The 17,261-nt window shown below is 34.1% G+C and overlaps 1 protein-coding gene across 3 annotated transcripts in view; it reads right to left on the bottom strand.

Annotated features, from left to right (window-relative positions):
• The window catches only part of LOC138308510 (substance-P receptor-like), a 51,953-nt gene that overhangs the window by 15,484 nt on the left and 19,208 nt on the right, over positions 1-17,261 (bottom strand). For all 3 annotated transcript variants that reach the window (XM_069249522.1, XM_069249521.1, XM_069249523.1), the window contains exon 2: positions 14,772-14,937. The gene's annotated coding sequence lies outside the window, so the exon portion shown is untranslated. The remainder of the gene's footprint in view (positions 1-14,771; positions 14,938-17,261) is intronic.

Here is a 17,261-nt window from a genome sequence, read left to right as displayed (position 1 = left end):
ATATATAATCACTGCAGGAGCCCTAGATGCTATGCGCTCCACAATATAATAACAACATGCTCAAAATAAGACAGAAACAGGTGTGAAACAAATAGATAATTTATGTGATCTATTTTTTGTTAACCCTATGTGTTCTTTGTGAAAAAAACATGGAATTGCTATTTTGATAAATTCATATCTGCCAAACCTCGGCGAAAATTTTGAAAAGTGTTACTTTTCTGCAGTAATCTATTGGAAACCATTAGGCGTGGTGTGAAAATCAAACAAACGCACAGACACAATGGTATGATGGCTAATGAAAATTAGCTAAATTACAGAGGTTTTACAAATTAATTTTTCTTGTTTTTATGCTTGAGGTGTGTCAAGATAAAACTTATCTACAGAAGGCACTTTGCAATTACTAATATCACTGTAAAAATGTGAAATGAACTTTAAGTACCATCGAAATTGATTGGGTTACAAATTGGTTGATATTATTTTAGAAATACTGGAGATCTATATTAAGTAAAATTGGAATCGGATGATGATCCAATCATTTCTCCCTTAAAGTTGACATATTTTGGTATATCCTATTTGTCTGCGGAGTAAAATGATAACTTGTGGCGATTAAATCGTTACTCATTCCACGTAAGCTACAAGGAACCAAGCTAACAAAAGGATAAAAAAAAATATTTTAATCGGCAGCACACACGTCTCTTGTGATAAAACTTATAGGATTTCACACATTTCCACGTATTCTGGCTTAGTGGAAATAAGAGAATAAGGTAAGCGTTCACGGTCTCATATTTATACATAAATCACTATAAAATAGGACATCTGCATATATTATATCGACAGGGTATAATATAAAGTTTTTGTGACATAATTATGATAAACACTTTGCGACGTTCAGAAACGTTTGGAAGGGATTTGCTGGAGTCTATACTGATATTATTTTTTGCGAGACATTACCATGAGTTTTGATTCGTGAATATTGAGAAATGGTTGAATTGTATATTTTCTTTTAACGTTTTTTTTATATTTTCGCGATCTTTAAGTCAGATCGCGAAAATTTTAAAACGCCAAAATAAAATTAAAAAAAAAGAAATTCTGATTAACCAATTAAACATCAGCATATCGGAAGTTGCCTCTGTTTTTATTGTTTAATATTATATACAAACTTACACGTAGAACAATGTATATTATATTTTATGTACTTCATTTAACTATTGTAAAGACAAAAAGTGTATATTCTGAAAGCACATTGAATGCAAGCACTATATTTTCTACAGGTGTCAATGATCTATTGTCCAATGCGGATATTGTACAGAGGGATCACATAATGGTATATGCAATTTTTTTGCAGATATTTTTGTAAACTATAGAAATAAATAATAAATTACCTGTCGTGGATCATCAGATGACAAGGACGATTTGGATTAAACATGTATTTCTATTTAACGACAGCTTTTAGAAATATATAAAGGATGAACCATGATATTGGTTACTATTGTTCGAAGAATACATTAACAAGAGGTATGAATTGTTTACAGTTTCTTTTTAGAAAGGTAAATATTGTTATACAGAATTGTCACCGCCAAGATAATGGGTCTGAAATAGCTTTGTTGTAATTATACAATTTGAAATAGGTGTCGATAGCTCACAAACAAAACATGAGTAACAACTGGGCTCATTTGCTATACTGTGATACGATTCATTATTCAAAATCTACACGAATACCATGAATACATGTTACATGAGTAAAATCGCAATGTCTTCCTGTTTCACCCATTAATATTCATGTCCCATTCCCGGTTGAATCCTACCCGCAGACATTAATATTCACACAATGAATCTACGACGTTAATTCACATACATATGAAATATGCGCATACATCTTTGGTAAGACAGTAGAGATAGTATTAAATATATACATATCGGCGAAATAACATTTTAGAAAATCGTTGGTTTTTTAGCATAAGTCAAATGCTGTTAAATTCGTCACTCCAAATGATCATACATGTAGTTTACCTGAACTGAAATGATTTTTTTTTTTATTTTTAAACTTGAAAAAAGTTCGATATTTTTAAAGAGTCACAAGAGGTATATACTACACTATATCTCATTATCATCTTCTGAATAATGAAATTAAAATAAATTAAATGTTAATTTTCATAATGCGGGTCTTATTATCTTCCGCGCTGTCGTTCTAATTACCACGCGTCAGGTGCATATCACGTACTGTGGCAGACGGCAAAACAGCGAAATAAATCATCACAGTTAACATAGATTACGCCGCGAATCTGGCATTGGTTTGGTGTTTTAACCTCGTCTAACAAGCGACTTTTTTTATTTCGGAAAGTAGTAGTGGACCTTTAATTTGTTCACATTAAGGTGCGGAAACAAGGATATCTAAGGAAATGACATTGTGATATTGTAAAGTTTAGCTCGATTAATCGCGTCGGCCTAGTGCGGAGTACAATCGAAATCTTAACAACGTAGCACGGATACTTCAGTTTAACTAAGGAATTCGAACTTTCGTGATTAAGATACTATTTAATATAAACAATTTTGTTAGTGATATCATATGCTACTATCGCGAAATGTAGTTAAATTCAAAATGAAACCAGCTAAATGTAGTCAAATTCAAAATGAAACGAGAGCAGAAAAGTAGAATTATCAACACAGTATTTCAGTTTCCTCAGAATTAAGATTATCAAAATCCATGTAAACTTAACTACATTTATTACAAAAAAAGAAAGGAAAAAACCCAACAAACTCACCTCTAACATAACACGTGAGAGAAACCCCTGGTAAGTTTAACCTTCGGATCGAAATGTAAGCCATTTAATAGATAATGGTGAGGGAGATGTGTATAGATCTAAATTTGAACACTGAAGATAACTCTCATTACTCTCTAATTAACAATATACGGACGACGCTGTCGTCGTTTACCGCCGCCGCCACCACCACTGTTCGACGCCGCCGTCGCTGCCGCAGCCGACATACTACTGCCGACAGGATTCCTTCTTTGCACTGATTTCTTGTGATTCATACAACATTCACCATAATGACATCACTTGAAATTATGTCTTTGAAGATTCAAACGCAAAGGTTTAATGTCAGTGTAACATTTACCAGTAGGTGGGGAGAATATATCTTTTTATTATTTTTCATTAAATTATTATCTTGATTCAAGTCCAAATGTTTAATCATTGCGTCACAGTTTCTCTTCAAATTTCATAGCAACATCAGAGAGTTGTGCCAGGAATATAATTATATTATTTTTTTAAAATATAAGGTCATTTGTACAAACATCCCTGATACATAGTTCAAACTTGAGAATATCATGGTGTAACATAACGTGTTTGAAAGGTTGTATCTCGGTCGATACCGAACACTTATATATAATATCATAATACATTTCTAAATAAAAAAACTGCAATAGTACATACAGAACAAGAAACTAATGTATTTGGGAACAGAGCCGAACCGTAACTTGACATTTATAAACAGTGTTAAATCTGATGTCGTAAGTTATATTATTAATATCGGTGTTGCGCTAATGCACTTTTTGTGGTTTGGGGCTACGTTGGCAAATTGGTTAAGATGCATCGATATATTACGACAAGTTTCCTATCTCTGAGTCGCGACTTTTCTCCGCAAATATACCTAGCACGGCCGTAAATGGCGGTTGTCAATGAAATCGAATTAATTCGAATGGGAAACTGTATAATTAGTCTATATCTTCGTATATAAATAGTTTCGACGATGATATAAATAACCTCATGTGGAGCAGTTGCCCGGTACTGACCGCTGGTCGTTGGTTTTTCTTCGGGTACTCCGGCTATCCTCTACCTCCTGAACACGATAGGTCCTTATATGACCCTGGCTGTTTACAGGACGTTCAAGTCATAAACATTTAAAATGACCTAATAGCATCAATTACATGTTTGGAAGTTTCTTATTGGGTTTTTGAGATTTCATGTATTTCTGAAAGAAAAAAAAAATGAAATCGAAATTATATCAAATTGTGGCTATGTACAGATAGCATTACACATTATCACTTATCTCATGTCTTAAAGAGTTAAAGCTGGGGATAATATAGTAAAACGCCATACACCTTAGCTACATACATAGACGATTTCGTCTATAATTCTTATCTGGGTCTAGTTTCATGAGCATTCCTTAAATGTAAGGAATCCCTGATTAAAAAAATATGAAGGGTTTTAAGGAAGGCTTGGGATTTTCTTTAATTTTTTATTGCTTTCCTATGAAGAACTTTAAGTTAGGGAATTCCAAAAAAGTTACGGAATGTTCACGAAACTAAGTCCAGTGCTTTAATCAACATTCACAACGCGAAAACCTTACTTGACTACAACTTTCTTATATATATATAGTTATTTCAATATTTGCAGACGCGACACGGGCAAACATCTTTATCGAATATCCAGGAATACTTCACACTGAGTCAACACCATCACGGAACAGCTACGATTATAAATATGTTTTCCACAGCTGTTCGATCACCACGCACAATGATAGCAAACGATGGTTGTATCCCGTCATAGAGTGGCGGTATTAATACAACGAAATCGAACGCGGGGAAAAGGTTGTTAAATCAGTAAGGACACCGACAGTAATGAGAATGTGGTCAGGTAGTTATGTCTTTAATTTGGGAAAAATCTATCCAGGAGTAATTTGTTCAACAATAAATCAAGGTCATCAACGTGCAACGCAGTGGGTTCATATAGCACAGATACGCTAGACCTTATTCAAATATCATAAAATGTTTATTTTATGTCAAGGCCTGGCGTCCCAGTATAAGAGGGGTGACAGCATAGGCGATATTATAATTTAAGCACTTAAGGAATAAACACACGCTAGAAAAGAAAATAAAGATGTTTCCGATACTTAATTGTACGATTTAATAAAAGCATCACAAACGGAATATAGTATTCGCATTATTGTACTGCCGTCGATTAGCGTGATGAGCCTGTACCGGTCATATTAGCTTTATTTAATGTATATTGTTAGGTTTACATTTCCTGCTTCACACCATCAACATGATGTATGCAGTTCCGTAGCAGTTCCTAATGTCATTTAATTATAAAACCATATATAGAGAGCAACCAACTAAATGATTTTACATAGACCACAGTGTTAAACTTTGTTAAAGTTTTGTAGTGTATTATTAAAACAAAGAAATATTAGTTAGGTATTGTGTTCTATAATTAAAGTCTAGTTTCTCATATAACACTAGATAGAAAAAAAAAGTTTGGGTCCTTCTGCTCAAACTCCAACCAGGGTACAATGTAGCTTTATTGAAATCAGGCGCATTTTGCACTAAAAAAACTGAAATTCTAATGCTTTTACCTATTCATTATCAAAATTGATATTTTGAACCTAAATCTCAATATGAATTTCCAAATTGATATCATGGTTATCTAGGAATAATTACCTGTCAGAAAACATTTTTACTTTTGAAATTCATAATTAGCCAGCCAATCAGCGGCCGGGTTAAAATTCTATCCTGGGCTCAATCTTGTATACACAGGGGCCATTTCGAAGGTCTTTTTTTATTTAGTTGGTTGATCCCTACATGTATATGCAATGACTTTGAAGCTAGAATATGACAGTATAATGATTTAGATGACTCTTAGAAAGACATATTAAGGTAATAGCGTACCTCTATATAGTTATAAAACTGCATTCTGTCCATAGTTATCGCAGCAACCCCCATTAAATCGCAACATGTAACATCGCAGCCTAAGTTTAGGATTACTTCAGTACTTGCTGTTTACTTAATGGCTGTTGCAGTTTCTTTAATATTCGCCTTCATATAACTCATATTATTTAAGGATAAAGCATCAATCGTGCGCCTCTTTCTGTTTATAAGACTACGTAGTGTCTGTAACTATTGCAGAAACGCTACTTAACCGCAATATGGAACAACCAAGCCCACGTTTAGGATTATATTTAGTCACGTGGAATGGATGTCGTGTTCCACTTAATCTCTGTCTTTAGACCGTTTGTCTTGTAGCTCTGGCGGCGGGACCTCAGAAAAAGAGGCTATTCGCCAAATAATGAAAACAAACGTGCTGTTGTAAAGTGCCAAACCATTGATTTGACATATTAGTCACATAACTCTACCTCAGTTCGTGGCAGACATTCTGGTTTATTCGCCATTCACATTCATGTTTCAATTCACATTGTAATAAGAATGCTTGATTATAAACAAAACGCGAATACGTTTATCTCATAAAGGTCAATGCAAACTAAATTGATAAGAACTCAACATTTCTGAGAAAGAAGTTTCCAATTTTAGGTTCTACCACACCAATACGTGTATTGTTGAATTTCTGTATCGTAGTTTCGTATATTCTGTGTGTGTTGTGTATATGTATGGATGTAGAACACCATTACAATTCACAACAAATAGATCTTCAAAATAGAAACCGAATAAAATATCGATATCAATGTATCATATCTCCGCTGTTATGTAAGTGTAATGTAGTCACTTATTGTTGATATGATCAGAATAGTCAAAATGTTAACTTAACACGGGATCTGTTATAACAGAAGAGATAAATTGATATTTTTACTAATAAAGTTTCATATGTAAATGCTAAAACGAAGAGGGCAGACTGTGTCAACATGAGGCACAAGGGCGAATAAACCTTAAGGACATCGGCTGTGTTAATTTTGTCATTATGAATGGAACCACACATATTTCAATGCCTAGATAAAATCTACATACAAGCAGGATTTCACGTAATCGGTCTATGAATAGATAGTGACCTGTTTTAGTCTGATAAACTGGTATCTCATTCAATCAGTGTAATTGACACTGAAACCATAACAACAAAAATATATCTCCCAGGAATGGACGATTTTATAGACATATCCTCTAAAATATCCTAAACAACCTTGGAATAAAGTACCAGGTAAACTTGTCTGATACAAACTTGTGCAAAAATCGGAGTCTATCTGATCTGCCACTGATAACATACAAAATATGGTAGGTGATTTGTGATCAGATTTCTCTGAAATGTACACGGGGTATTGTTTCACGTCGCTGATAGATTCATCGATACGGGTTTCGAGTCCTGCTGTCCCCAGTGAAGCGTCACATTTCAATTGGGATGTAAACAAATGCAATTGACTCCACGTCCGTACAAACCTCATCACTCCCCTACCATGACACACGACAGACAAGGTCGTTTTTCACATTTAATTAGGATGAAGCAGACATTTGGTTACATGCTGTTCTTCAATTTGTCAATATTGGGAGCTGTTCTGACATTTGTCCATATTGAATACTTGGTACCACCTTATCTTCGTGCGCGAGTAGATTTTGTTTGTTTCGTAAGCTTTTAGAAATCACGAAATTTACCACCTCCACTTCCGATTTGCGTGTTTGACTCCCATGTGGGACAGCTGTCAGGTACAGACCACTATCGGCGTGTTTTCTTCGAGTACTTCGGTTTTCCCCCACCATCTTTGGATTTGTGACAAATAGCACATATATTTGAAGTTTAAATAGGTGAAAGTATCAAATGAATGTTGCATTACTGAAATTATAGATCGTGACGAATGGATCAATTTGTGAATGGATATCAATGCCCAATTAAAAACTCTCGCTTCCATTAATTTCGATCGGCTCACACAAGTCGATACATGTGGAAGGTTACCTTACGATAATGACATCTAGTGTTCATTTCTGTTCCAATAGCTGCAATTAAGCAACAATTGAAGCAATTAAAATCCGCGCTTATTCGTAAATGAATTATCAATGTTTTATTCAATAACTGCCGCCTTAAATACAATAGGATAAAGCTTTCGATTGTTCTGTCGAGCAGAACTTTATATCACAGTTGATCATCGTGATGTTAGCACAGAACCACTATATTAATCTTGCCAATGATAATTCATTCCGCGCATAGAGATGAAGGTATTCATGTCGACAAAACGGAATTTTTTGGCTTTTACAATTTACACTGAACACACTGCAAAAAAAAAAAAAAAAAAAAAAAAAAAAAAACGTTAAGACAATATTTCTGACTACATTATATTAAACATGAGCATTTGCTTCCTGGATAGGACCGTCTCTGGAGAAAACTAAAACTTAACGTGAAATACTAGCTAACAGATATAAAAATGTAGACAACAAAACTTCAATGGCAGCCAGTAAAAAGAAGAAAAACGAGTTTTAAGAACAGACAGTGTATTTGCTTAGTCATAGCATAACGAATACAAAGTACAATACGTATACATGTCTGCGCGATTTTCTGTATTTAGCGTATCCCTGTCTTATGTGACCTTACCTGAAACCTTCTATGTAACTAGCTATATAAATTGTCTGGCTTAAGTGGCTTCCTCTTCTATATAACTACTTCGGCTCGGGCACTATTCCATCACGAAACAATACTATGAGGCAATAGTGCGCTATCAACCAGGCCATAATGAGTTTAGTACATCACGTCACATGTGTTTGAGTCCCTTTCATGTCATCGCAACGGAAACACTTGGGGGGACGCCTCGCAATGCTATCTCTATTTCTTGACCTTGTTCTTACATTTTATGTACATAAAAATTGTTTCTTTAAACGAGATTCGGTTTTAATGAAGATAAAAAATAGATAAGAATATAACTTGCAAATTGTCTTCTGATCTGCATAAAAGTAATATAAATTTCATTCCCCGTACACCACTGCGAGTCTGCCATCTTGAAAGCTCGATCGAAGTGCAATGTTATAATGACGTCATGTAAAAGTGACGTCACAATATATTCACGTTCAATGTCGCGCCACTTCAATAGTGCCCGCTTCTCCGGACACTATTGGAAATAGTACTCACATGTGTAGTCAAATCGAATCCAGTATTCTGTTATAGATGTAATAATTTATAATAACTCCTTGAAAAGTTACAGATAGTTTCGGATGTATTATTGCATTTATTAAGACATTATCAGCAGAGCGTGTTCTGAGTGTACCTGTATCGAAACGTTTGTATATCTACAACTTTACTGTGTGCGTAACACATGTTTCATTTGGTTTATATGCATCACCTGATCTGCAGCAGGAAGAAATTAGTAAGATATGCAAAATTTATATGTATAAATAAATGCAGCCGGCATATCACAATCATCTACGCAAGGGAAATGTTTATGGGAAAACGTTTATATATAAAGCCAGATAAACTGTCTACCAGACGACACAGATAGAAAGTAAATACTCTGATCAAAGAATATGGAAATTTCATAATTTTCATAAATATAGAGCAATTACACGACCACTCATGTCGCTTTCGATATCGTTTCCTAAACGCACCACTGCGTTAAATGACATATCAACGTATGCTCTGTTGATGTTTAGTTAAAAATGTTTATGTTCGTATCTTGCCTGCGTATGAATTTTGATAAGCAATGTAAGCGGAAGATGTAACGAAGCGAAGAGATAGTTCCACTTAGTTATAGCGGGTTTATGATAGGTTTATAAAATGACCAAGGCTGTACACGGTGTTCTTGACAACGTTAAGTATTGACTGCTTGTTGTTTCATCATTAAAGAAAAAAAGATAAACACAAGTTATAGGTAGTCGTCTGCAGCATTATCTAAGTCATGGGTATCATATGCGTTGGATGACGATCTTGCCCTTTTTTGGCTAGTGCTATATAAACGTTGACGTTCAGAAATTTGGAAAACAGTCGTCCCTATACACCGCAGACTGCCTAACGGAAGCCTGTTTTGCGAGGCTATGCTGTATTTGTGTTCGTCTCTTTGCGATAGAGCGGATTTATTATGTACTTTGAAGTGCTACCTCAATGAAACATGTTGTAAGTCTATCTACGATTATACTGAAATAACTACAGTTGATATATTTTCAAAGTATATGTCGAAAGTAAATTGTTTTTTTTCTTTTTTTGTGAGTTTCTGTCCCTGAAAGATGTATGTAGTGTTCATCTATTAAAAGTATTTTATTATCGAAGTATCTTCCTCTGTTTTGCATTCAACATTCGAAGAGTTGGACAACTATATAGTGCCATGTGTAATGCTAGTGTGATATGAACATGGTAGTTTATAATGAAGTAATTGTAATTAAGTTTTACATGACCATGGTAGTTTATAATGAATTAATTGTAATTAAGATTTAAATGAACATTGTATTTTACAATGATGTCATTGTAATTAAGTTTTATATGAACATGGTAATTTATAATGAATTAATTGTAATTAAGATTTACATGAACATTGTATTTTACAATGATGTCATTGTAATTAAGTTTTACATGAACATGGTATTTTACAATGAAAAATCATTGTAATTAAGTTTTATATTAACATTGTAATTTACCATGAAGTCAATGTAATTAAGTTTTATATGAACATGGTAGTTTACAATGAAGTCATTGTAATTAAGTTTTATATGAACATAAAATATTTCCTTTTATATTTTGCAGTGACATAAAATATTTGTTGCATTGGAATTGATACTTCACTGGTCCAGTCTTTTACTCATCATATAAAGTAGAACGACCCCTTTGTCGGTTTTATGTTTGCTCGAGAAAAACAACAAATCATAAATGTTCAGCAATTTTCATTACATTTGTTACTGGATGAAAAATCTAGATGCATTCCAAACGAAGATGTTCTTTCCTGCTAGGCCAACTAATATGTAACATTGGGGTTTACTGTGCAGCTGTTTGATCTAGATGCTAAAAATTTAAATCGCAGCACGATATCATATACGTTATGGCGTATAGGTGGCGAGGCAAAATCTACCAGGTCATTAAGAACATTACCTTAAGTTATTCAATCTTTTGAATTTTTTGTTCTAAATCCCGTTTTTAACATTAGCGTTAATACTGGGTATTAAAAATGACTATATAGCTTAGATATATTCCTCAGCTTTAACGGGTTGATGTATACTTTTCAGGTGCAATTCAAAGGAACGCGAGAAATCAAAATATTTCATTATTGATTGCAACGAAGACATCCGTGGAACAATCATCTGACTGAGTATAATATTAAAATTTAAAGTTGAATGTTTAGTTAAAAGTTGAAAAAATAACAAAGCAAAACATTGGGTTTTTTCAGCAAATCTTATAATTATTCAGAGACAAATAAAGTCAAGGCTTACTGATACGTATGCAGTTATATAGAAAAAAAACGTTAATTCAACAAGCAAAAAAAGACAGGAATTTAACAGGTGATTGGAATGTTAAGAAAACCAGACATCCGATCAATTAAGAAATTACTTCTTCCAGAAAATCTGAACTAGGTTTTTTTCAAGGGTAAAACACATTTTATCTAATAAAAACAAAATTAAAAAATCTCCTATCGTTTTATTGTGACAAGAAATAATATTGATTTCAGTTCGCTATCATTCCAATATCTGGGGGTGATTTATCTTCTGAAATCGATATTCTGTTAAAATAACACTTTTATATAACACAAACAAACCTGCATGAATCCTTTATCGGCAGGCCGCGCCATGGAAATAAGATAAATTCGTACTTTTTGATTATCTGATAAGACGCTAATGGATACTGGATTAGTTTTACGATCGCACAAGCTATTTTTTGTGTGCTTTTAAAGAGTTTTTATATCTAAAACATACAAACATTTCATGAATGAAAATACACGAAATGATCACATTACTGGTTTAGAGATTTCTTACCTTTGAACAGAACAGAATAATGTGATATCAATTATTTTGGTATGGCTTGTAGATTTAGAATCTTCATTGTGATATGCTGACTACGCAAGCTGATGAGCTGATATATTTGGCTTCAAGGATAAGAATGCAATCAAGGTCCCATAGGCTGTAAGAACATACTGCAGATAAAAACAATTCTATTTTACATTCGGAAGTAGTTTTCGGAACAACTACTCCTGAATGCCAAACCGGGAGGTCGCGATGGCCGAGAGGTTATGATTTCCTGACAGATTATCTTTAGGCTTCCGACATTGCGTCGCAAGTTTCAATTCCGCTTGGTGCAGTTCCTAGGCCCTGACCGCTGGTTGGTGGTTGTTTTCCGAATACTCTGGTTAAACCATCTGAATCTGACACATCCTTATTTGCCCCTGACAATATGATGTTAAACAAATCAAACCAAACAAATGTATGGCGACAGTCGTATTATCTTGCTTATACTAAAAACCAGAATGTTCATATCGAACAGACACCAGGTTTTATATTGTATTTACTAATATTCCAAGTTCATTAACTTTGATGGACACTCAAGGAAAGTATTAAAGCGTATGTGAGAATAAAATCATGTTACAGTATATAAGTAGGATGTTGTTAGGATGTTGTTATAAAATACAATGGTATATATTTAGTGTCAATGAATAACGCAACCCTATTTTTTCATTTCAAAGTATTTTTTTGTTGGCTGACATACCAACAATCATTTTTTTGCCAAGTCGATCAGTGTAGCCGGGTTTTGATATCGGGATTATGTATTTAATGCTTCCACGTTATAATAAAACAACTACGTACGTATTAACCTTTTTGGCTTCAGATAATATTTTAAAGTACATATTGAGAATGAACAACAACACACCGATTGTTTAAATCCTCTAAAGACCACATAAAAAGAAAAAAAAATAACTTTCTAAATTTTCAACACGCGGTCTAGATTAGAGGTCATGTACTAGTAAAAACTACTTCAATATCATTAATAGTGACGCGGTTCTAAATGTTCCACGCTAGATAGGGGAAATCGTAATACATCTCAATGCCAGAGGTGTAGTTTTGTCTTGTCCAACCAATCAAATCTGATTCCTTAGAGATAATTGCAAATAATGTTATACATAGAATAAGAACTGATAAACCGTGTGTAATACTACGGTAGGGCTATCTGCAGTTACGTTAAGTGGTGAGTGGATACTGGAGTGGCTAGACTAGACACGGCTTCAGATGGTTAAACATTTTACGTCCTGTTGACGCTATCCATACATCTTAATAAAGGAGGAGGATGGTGCATGTTCTATCTAACTGACAGGGTCGTTACATAGTTATAATCTCATATCTGACCCGAAATCTCTAAATTTAGCGGCACGAGCTCCGCTCATGGCAATTAAGGTCAAACTATTTCTTCTGATGTAAGGCAAGGGTTATAAACTCAACAATGTTTGTTGCACATAGAAACACGAAGATCAAGTATAAAAATTACAATTTCGAATTGGACAGAAATTTTGTTTTTATCGTTATAATTTCAACAAAAGGATTTTTATGCATATATTCGCGTAATCTGCGGACGAGCAGAAGTCGCGAAAAATCCCGAAAAAAATCACCGCGAAAAAGTCTTAAGAATGTATAACGTAAATCCATATTACAGAAAAAATAAATCACCACCAATAAGTAAAAAGGCATTGATATTCAAGATTTAGTCGCTGCGAAATTACTTTGGTTTACAGTAAAAGGGCATACGTTATTTTGCAGGGTAATAATGCTTACTATGGCCCCCTTGAGCTTTTAGTTTTGCATAAAAATATGCAAAGCTATAGTTGAAACAATGTACATTGTGCATTGTATATGATGAGCATGTTTGTGGTTAGTTAATTCGCCAAACATACAGAGCAGAGCATATCATCTAGTAATGTATTATTAACGACGACTGATCCTGTCGCCTTCTCTATGCTGAACCGTTAGTAGGATCAGTAATTACTATTTTTAAGTGTTCGTATTCTCCGATTAAATGACAGAACTACTATCTTTCCTCCAAGAGACGAACATCCCATATTATAATCAAGTGCTTGATAATTATGTAGAAAAACAACAATTACGTCAACTGCAACCAACCTATTTCTATGTGCAACTAAATTTCGAGGTTTAGAAAATAGCCGCGAAATTGTAGGTAAAGTGGAACTTCAAGAGGTATAGATTACGAAATTAAATATCCGCGAAAACCCGTTAGTTAACAGTAACCATACTGCATTTTTAACGCGCAATTGTTGTTATTTTTTATCATAGAGAAATATACATTTGTGAAATAATTCTTTATTTTGTACATCCCTAGCTAATCCCCGGGGAGTTGTGCATGTAATGTCTTATGAGCATACGTTACCAATTCTTTAAACGGTTATTGCTGTCGCTGTATACGAAATGAATGTTTTCTAACAATAATGATAATGCGATCATTACTCATCCATCCCACAGAGATGCCGGAGTTGAAGTTACATATTAGCCAATGTATACATTTCGTAAACTAATGTGCTCGTTATTGAGTTATGATAGGAGTTGTAGGGCACGTTAAACAAATAAACAGTCTTTAGCATTAATCTGTATTCTGGTATGATATAACATATGTTCGTTCAGGAAATGTATATATTTGTTTCCAAAATCATGACATAATAAATTTATGCATGTAATGAGTATTTTCACTGGCTTAAGAATTGTTTGATTAGTCCATTTCGACAAAAGTGTTTGTAACGTCGTTTGTGATTGGTTAATGCCACAGCGTAATAATTTAATGAGAGCAAAGAGACCATCGATAAATTTATAATTTTGAGGTGCAAATTGAAATATCAGGGCTGATTTTAATAGAATTTGTTCTGTTTTAGAGCTATAAAGATCATAGTATACCTTCATCATATACTGATATTTTATATTTGATCTCCACAACACAACGAATCTATCCAAAATAATTCCTAATTCTTTAACCGCTGAAGACGCATTTGGACTCTTCCATTTCAAACGCTGGATTGGTTCATTGTGAAATTTTAGGAATGAATGAGTTAAATAGCCATGTTATGACTACAGTTATGATTAATGCATTACTTACCATTACGTCTGTTCGTATCTATCGATGTAGTTTGAAGTTCAGCAATGATCCCGTATACGTCAGTGATTAATGGTCAATGCATTGGTACTTTGATTCTTTGTTGCCGACAATGTTTGGTTTCAGAAAGATCGCCAATATTGATCCGATGTAACACTCTATGTTTACTCTACAAAATAGAAAAAAGATATTAATTCGTAAATTGATTATTGGAAGACAAGCAAAAGTAAATAAATATTCTAATATTAATATTCAAGAGTCTTGTGTTTAGTTAAAAACATTATTGATCTCAGATATATAAAAGGATACATATACACGCGTTTTGCCATTAATATGAATCAGTCTAATATCTATTAATAGCAATTCAATCGAATGATTTTAAGGAAAAAAATTCAACTGAAATTAATTTGCGGCGATTACTTTTCGCGAATTGTCTTTACTGTTGTAACTCAATTTATCGGAGAGTATCGAAGATCATAGAAGTGAAATGGAAATACCGAGTTTAATTTGTTTTCTCTATTATATCCAATTTTACTTAAGGTTCATGTAAGACTTACTGTGCTGCAATTGAACAGAACTAATTTCATTAATTGTTGGTATATACCCCTGGCTAACTGTCAGTCTTACTGTTGATATGTAATTTGTGAAGCTGCTTGTAAAATTCAGTAAAATATGAGAAAAATGTATATTTCTGGAGAAGACATAGAACTCGTGTGAATTGCATTGATGGAATCAAATAATCATGCCATCGTGTTCAGTTGTGAATATGCCAGGTACTCCAACAGTTTGTTTGGCAAAATCGGACCAGCAAATAGCGCAGGAGCCTATTGTAGTAAATGCAAATGGCTGCTATAAATGGCGAATCACAAATATCGCATATAAGAAGCCATCTCAATTGATACAAATATTCTTATAGACACCATAAGGTACTCTGAACATGACAAGAAGACTCTGCACGAAAAAAATAGTTCAACCGATCTGTTTGGGGCGAAAAATGCAAATTTCCGGAAAGAGCCTCAAAGTCCACATTTTAACTATTTTTTTTCGTAAATAGTCTTCTTGTCATGTTCAGAGTACCTTATAGTGTATATAAGAGCACTTGTATCAATTAAAATGTCTTCTTTTATGCTATATTTGTTTGTTTGCTAGCTTCTGGTGATAAGAGTAATTTCTCTCAACAGGTGTAGCACTGGTCTATCTCTTGCAATGCATTGGTGTCGTCAGAGACTGTAATACATGGCTACACTGCGTGAACAAAATTACCGTTTTTTCGAAATTGAACGTCACGTTTAGAAAGAAAGCTAGATTTAATATATAGAAGACAAACAACAATATTTGCATCAAAATACCACGTATGGAAGATTAAAGTACAGTCGGTTTTATCACATTATATATCATATATTTAATAATATAAGACTCTTCCGCATGTTAATATGAATTACAGGAACATTCTTTCCGAGATTCCATTTTGTGATTCCAAGGATACATCCTCATTCAACACGAATGTATTACATAGGATCCCAATATTACACCTGAAGGTATGAGAGAAGTAAACTTTCTCTTATACTTACAAGTGTAATAATGGCTGGGCTAGGGTATTACACTCATGACGCCTGGGGCTGTATTGCATGGCTACCACAGGTGTTCGTTTCTAATATAAGTATAAGTATAATACTGGGTCAAGGTCTATAACTCGGCCGGCCATATAACACTACCCAATTTCAGAAAAAGTATGATTATTAACCAACCGTATAGGATATAATAATAGGAATACTCTCAATCGACAGCCAGATAATTTATCTTTATTTTGGTATATGATACAATATATACCATGCCGTATAAATGTCACTAGGTATCCAAAAACATCGGAAAACAGCCAGATTTCAACTGGTCGGACACTGTGGTGTCCTCCGATGAACACGCCAGGGCTCTAATGGGTAGCTCAAAAACCACTGCATGTCAACACTTCAGCGTCATAAGAATGAAAGTTTGGTAGAAAACAAACTTACCGGTTAGTAAATCCCTGGATAAATACCATCCATTTGCCTAACGTAGCCCTTTGAAATTTCCGATTGAAAAAAAATATGTCTCTAGCCGCCATGTAAGTATGTGTGCCATAGATTTGTTTTGTCGGCGTTGATTGGCTCTCGAAAATTAATTGACCAATCAACGCCGAGAAAACAAATGTACTACACACATATCAACATGACGGCTAGAGACACACATTTTTTCAATCGGAAATTTCAAAAGGCTGTATTGCGCAAATGGATGGTACATAGATAAACACTAACATACCGGTAAGTTTGTTTTTTTACCAAACTTTAATTCCTATGAAGCTGAAGTGTTGACATGCAGTGGTTTTTGAACTACCCATTAGAGCCCTAGCGTGTTTATCGGAGGACACCACAGTGTCCGACCAGTTGAAATCTGGCTGTTTTCCGATGTTTCTGGATACCTAGTGACATTTATACGGCATGATATATATTGTATCAT

Source organism: Argopecten irradians, chromosome 15, assembly GCF_041381155.1.
Source record: "Argopecten irradians isolate NY chromosome 15, Ai_NY, whole genome shotgun sequence".
Lineage (NCBI taxonomy): Eukaryota > Metazoa > Mollusca > Bivalvia > Pectinida > Pectinidae > Argopecten > Argopecten irradians.
The sequence above is the reverse complement of the archived record's forward strand: the minus strand, read 5'-3'. Positions and strand labels throughout refer to the sequence as shown.